The 6,387-nt window shown below is 46.8% G+C and overlaps 1 pseudogene; it reads left to right on the forward strand.

Moving 5' to 3' along the window:
• Positions 1-336: 336 nt before the first annotated feature.
• LOC149347592 (uncharacterized) lies at positions 337-4,105 on the forward strand (annotated as a pseudogene).
• The last annotated feature ends 2,282 nt before the right edge of the window (positions 4,106-6,387 follow it).

Below are 6,387 nucleotides of genomic sequence, written 5' to 3' on the forward strand. Positions count from 1 at the left end.
ACCATCCCCCGTGGTGTGGGCCAGCACCATCCGTGTAGAAGACTCCTTAGCGAGAGCCATAGCGGTCGTTAAGGGCCGTCAAGCGCCCGGTTCGACAGCCATTTTGAGTCTCCTTCGTCATGTTCTGTGGCAGAGGCTGGAGCTGCACCGCGTGGCGCCAGTCGTCTGGAACCGTCGTCCTTTCCACTGCATGCGCTTTGTAGGCAATGTGCAGGCGGTTTAAGGGGCTTTTGGCGGCTGAGGATTTGTTCAACCGCAGGTAGTGATTGTGGAAGTGCGTCTCGCGTAGCTCCTCAAAGGTGTTGGTCATCGATGAGCCGTTGATTGGACGTCGTGATGGGGACGTCGAGGGTGCGCTCTGCAATTTTGCGGTGGATCGCCTCTAGTGCGTTCTTGTCACATTTCTGCAAGTGGAGATAAAGTGCCGTATTAGTCACAGACGAACTGTGGCCACAAGACGTTTAGGTAGATCAGACGATAGGAGAATTTCCTAATTCGGTCCGGCAACACTGGTCGCCGGTGTCGTCCGCCATTAGCTTGGCGACGGCTCCCGCTGCTACGCTGCTTTGACAGCCTCCGCGTTCTCCCTTGCTTTACTGAGCCCATTTGGACAGTGTAACTCCCCTTCGCTAGCAATGTCGTGGACCAGAAGCCTCTCTATTATTCCGAACAGCCTGACCACCGACAGAATACAAGCTTACAGCGCTTCAAGGAGCCTCGGCAAGCGGAACGATGACCGCAGCCACAAGTTTGTAGCCGAAAGCTACATTCAGTGCGATTCCATCGAAACGTCATCATTCACTACACGGTAAGCTGCCACATTGTGCGACTGTGCTTTTATTGTTTTCCAGCGCTCTTTGCTGCATAAAGGATCATTGTGTTCTTTAAACTGTCATACAAACTCTCATTCTTTATGGGGCTGTACTGGAGAGCAGGCATAGCTAGTTAAACCGAGTGCCTGCGATTTTTTCACTTCGTTCATGCTGTAAGGAATGTTAGTTACTTTGATCGTCTTTTTTTTCTTTTGCAGTGACTTCACGTTCGTGCGTGTGCACGCTCGATGCTTTAGAAGCCAGAAGAAGACTGCATCGCCTTATCAAGTCAGTGCTGTGATAACGCAAGACGGCTTCATCGAAGGCTGCACATGTGAGTGCGCTGCGCGGGAGAACGGTGCGTGATACCACGCTCTGGCATTGCTGAAGTCTATTGTGCTACTAAAGGAGCAAGGATACGAAGAACTGCCGCCTGAGTTGTCTTGCACGGAACTGCCGCAGAAGTGGAGGCGACCGCGTGGAGACAAGATTTCGTCGAGCGCAGTAGACGAATTAGATTGGAGATCCGTACCGCCCGATGGTCTGGAGTGTGCCACGGCTTCTCGACTTTACGAAGCGCGCAAAAAACCCAGGCTTGCAGGGGATGTCAAAAAGGCTGCTCTGAAATTCGGACGAGACCTCTCAGCACTGGAACCAACCCCATTTTCAGAGCACTTGCAGGCAATGACAGTGAAAACAGCAAATTCTTCCTATGGAGAAACTTGCGAAGGGAGTATGTTATGGTGCCGGAAGCCATTAGTGCCTCACCATTTCTCAAGCCATGTTAGTCCAGACATCAAGTTGGGTTCCACAGTGAGAGGCGCCGACTCTGTTCCACCAGAACCAGCTATAATCCGTTCAACATCAGTGTATGTGGCTTCAGCTCAACACCTGCCACCACCACAGAAAGCCATAATTGAGGTAAATACACATGTCGCATTTGAATAATGTATGGTAAGAAGAATGTGGCTAGTATGTCCAAAAAATGTCCACAGCTGCAGCTTTGAGTTTTATTATCTTAAGTGCATATAACATACATGCGTATAACGCAGGGTGGTGTATTAATATTTTAAAGTGCTGAATCTAGCTACTTATTATGCGTAAACATATGTGCACATATATTTCAACCATCATGCACAGCAAATTGTTGTTGCTCTCAAATAGAAACCTGCTAGTCGAAGCAGGGCTGCTGCGGGAGTCTACCTGGTTTTACCTAAGCAAGCATATTATTCTGTTTTTTTTTTTTTTTTTGCAGTCACTAACTCTCACCATCACCGACGCTCTTCAACTGGAGAAAAGTACCCATGGGCAAAATAAGAGTGCTGCATGGAAGGCAGTCCGCCGTCAACGGCTGACCGCATGCAACTTTGGTGCAGTTATGGAGCGGAAGAACTGGACAGTGAAGGGGCTCAAGAAGTTGACTGCCGAGAGGGACCTGTCACGAGTGAGTGCAATCCAGTAAGCACCATTTTTACATGTAAAAATAGTCTTGTGCTCAGACTAATCCTTGCATGCACTGCTTTTAAAATGCATCAATCTTTTAGGATGACCTGTTGCTGTGTGTTACATTTTATGACGCCTTTTTCTGGTATGGACACAAGCCGGGACATTGACTCTGTAATAACGGTTTGGTTTATGGGGTTTAACATCCCAAAGTGACTCAGCCTATGAAGGGGCCTGTAGTAATGCATCACATAATCGCAGCAAGAGGGCAGTAAGGGCTAGTTGATGTGCCATGAAACCTTTAGCAGCGCTGTGAACAAACACTGGTAGCATAAAAGCATTCCAAAGTAACGAAAAGTTCAGTGCATGAAATAAAACTCTTTATGAATATTTAGTGCTCCCTGCTTTTGTACATTCTTATTCAAACTTGGACATGAAAAAAATATTTCTTCCATCCATGCACAGGTTATTTCGTCATAAGTGTTCATGCCGTCTTGTAACAAACTCGGTTCATTTTGACAGACACATTCGAAGGCACTTCGATACAACAGCTTCAATCTGGTGCAACAAAGTTTAATACAATTATAAGATAGCTAATATTGTTCGGCATGGGTTACTTAATGATCATATTTCTGCTTTCACTGGCAGCCTTTCTGTGTGAACTGGAGATATTGCTTTTCAGTGCAGTGTGCATGACTATTTTTGGTATCTTCATTTCAGGCACGGCATTTCAAATGAGCAGCAAGCCATACGCCGATATGTGACGACAATGCAAGCACTGCAGCACGATGTGCAGACTTTTTTTTGTGGATTTGCTGTAAGTCCAGCTTGCCCATGGCTGGGAGCCTCACCAGATAGGATAGTCTGGGACCCAGAAGAAGGCAGCCATGGAATTGTTGAGGTCAAATGTCCTTACTCAATGAAGGATATAGATTTCCCGAACCTAGAAGGGTTATGCCTTGTGAAGGACGTGACCGGAGTCATCAGGCTTCATCGCCAAGATTTTCATTGCTATCAAGTTCTTGGCCAAATGGCACTAACTGGCCTCACATGGGCAGACTTTGTTGTCTATTCACCACATTTCATTGTCATCGAAAGGATAACGTTCGATAAAACTGATTGGCAGCTATATAAAAACAAGCTATACAAATTCTACTTTGACACACTTCTCCAATTTTTGGCAGAGCAATAAACTACAGGTCATCAAAGGCCGTGGAAAATGATAACACAACTGCTTCACTGTCTATTACATTTCGACATGAAACATATACAAATGATATTAACGTCTTTTATTCATAGCCTTAGTCGCTTTGGGACGTTAAACCCCATAAACCAATCAACCTTTTATTCAGATAGCGAGGTCTTGGATGCAAGGGCAGATGTGCTGTGCCTGATGGAGTCCAGGCATTCTATACATTGAATAGAGCATGCAGCATAATAAAACATCGTACAGTAACATCCCTTATACATTTGCAAAGAAGGGAAGAAAATGCATACATCTACAGCGATGAAAATACTACCAAATAGTGCGCATGCATTATTCAATATCGTTGCACCCTATAAGCGAGCTCTGGAGATTGGTCAGAAATGCACAAATAGCCCACATTTCATTGATGACAGGCGCTATGGTCAGTGGAACCGGCCTGTCGAAAATGTGGAATGCTTTGATGCTCTGAATACGCCTCTCAACATGAATCCTTAGTTTTGCTATTTCTTGTGTTCCGGTTACTTCTTCTGCTGTGAAAAAGTCTCTCCGTAAAAATGGAGGATTATTCAGTGCGACACCAATCTTACTAAGGAGGTCATCTGTATTAAATCCCATGTCAGCCGTGACTGTGTCTCCAGGCTGAAACTCGAGCTTCAGAAATCCACATTTCTACACCTAGTCCTTGTCAGAAATCGACCGGCAAATAGTTTCGACAAGAAAGTGATCGTCCCATCTGGTGCTATAGCTCTGTTGCATCTATGATTACTCGAGTACTTGAGTACCCCTGTGTGGTAAACACAGCTGGCATTGACTCATTTACTTCTTCTCTAGACCTCCAGAGGTTAAGCTGGCCTATCTGCAAGTACATGAAGCTAATGCAGGTCGCGCACAATCTAGATACTGTTGCCAGTGAAATCCTAAACCTGTAGGCCAGGTCTTTTTCGAGCAGCCCAAGACGAAGCCCCACGAGCACTAAGAACAGCTGTTCCTTGGCAGGCAGCAAATGGTGCCTTCCAGCATTGTTAGTGCCCTCCTTATAGCTCCTTGGCAAGGCCTTAACATTTTCGCAGTTCTCCCCTGGATCAAGGAAATCAAAAAAGCTTATGAAAGCCTCATAGCTTGGAAGGCCCGTGTAGAATGCTATGTATTCAGGGCTGTCTTTAAAATATTCAATGGAAAATTTTCGACTCAGTCGTTTTTCAAGCCGCAAATTTTTACCTTCTACAAGCTCACCTTCACGTTGCACCCTGTAGAAAGAGGCTTTTGCTAAGCTCAGTTCCTCTGCCTGGCCCTGAAGCTTTGCCTCAAGGGTTTCAATATGTGCCATCAGAGCGTCAACTTTTTGCTTGAGGTCCGCCATTTCCCGCGAGCACACACAATCGCACGCAGGGTCGTCACCGATGCTGCTCGATGAGCTGGCCTCGGCAGGAATGCTCCCGTCGCCCGTTTCCGCCGCCTCCGGTGGCTCGGTGACAACATCGGTGGGCGGCACAAGGTCGGATGTAGCGGCACTAGCACTTTTGGTGGCAGAGTTTATGCTGCATGAATGCCTGTTTCGAGGTTTTAAGGCGAAAGCCTTTAATGCCTCATACTGTCGTTAGCAGACGCGTCGGCAGGAGTGTCAACAGACGCGTCGGCAGCCGTGTCGACAGACTCGTCGGCAGATTCGTGCGCCTTTCGGCGTCACTGCTCAAAAGGCTCAAAGTTCCAGCACAAATAAAGGCGCATCTAGTGAATCCATGGGCTTCATAAATAAAATAAAAGGAGTAAAGCCAAGAAAAGGAAAATAAAAAATAAAAATAAAATAAACACCAAATAAAAATAAGGTGAAAATGAAAACAATAAAATTAAGAAAAGGAGCAAAAATAAATCAAAAACAATATGAAAAATAAAAAGTAAATAAAAACAAACAGTGGCCAGGAAACGCTTTCGCCTTGCAGCACTTCAGAGAGCCAAAGTGCCCCCTGAATTTTCTCTTTCAGTCGTCAGAATATAATATCAACTTATGCTTAGATGGTAATATTCTTATCGGCGGAGGCTTCGGCGCAGAGAAGGCAAACACAGTCGGCACAGCATCTTGTCTGAGAAAACGCCGATTCCCCGCTACGTTTCGAAGATAGCAGTCTTCCACGAAATGCCTAGAACACATTTTGGTGAATTTTGTGACCTTGAAAAACTTCCCCTCGTCACGTTTAATGGCAATCAGCCACCTCTTCTTCCAATAAGCGTCCCGTGGGAAGGAATAGAAGGACACCTACAACAAAAGAAGTAGACGCAAGGTCACGCACGAACTAAGTGCATGAATGAGAAAAGGTTGATAATGAGTGTACTTGCCTTCGAGCCGCTTTCGTCGAGCACTCCTCTTTGCTTGCACAGTGGCACACAGCAGTGAACGGGCATGATGCGGGTAATTCTCAACACAGCGGTTGCGGTTGTGAAACGCGGGGAAAGCGGGCGATTCCGCACGGACGGCGTCGCGTCTGCGTGCGTGCACGGATGCTACCGGAGTGGCTCGCCAAGCTAATGGCGGCAGCTAAGGCTTCGCGTTTCACTCGATAGATGGCGCTGAATTAGGAAACTTCTATTTTGCACTGATCGGCAAACCTATATACGCACCCAAGACCAGGAGCATTATCCGTACTCTCTAGGTACCAGAGGAACTCCACAGGGAGCAGTCCTCTTTCCCCTCCTCTTTAATTTCGCCATGGTTCACCTTCCCGCACTGCTAGATGATGTCCAATGCATCAGGTATGCCCTGCATACCGAATACATCACGCTCTGGGCAACACATGGTTCGTTGCGACAGATCGAGGACAACCAGCAACAAGCGGCGACTATCGTAGGCGTATACGCTCTCCGCTGTGGCCTGGAATGCTCCGAGACCAAATCAGACTTCATGCACCTTAGGCCAAACCCGGAGTGCCT

This window comes from Amblyomma mixtum, chromosome 4, assembly GCF_055824585.1.
Source record: "Amblyomma mixtum isolate Tamu chromosome 4, ASM5582458v1, whole genome shotgun sequence".
In the NCBI taxonomy this organism is placed as follows: domain Eukaryota; kingdom Metazoa; phylum Arthropoda; class Arachnida; order Ixodida; family Ixodidae; genus Amblyomma; species Amblyomma mixtum.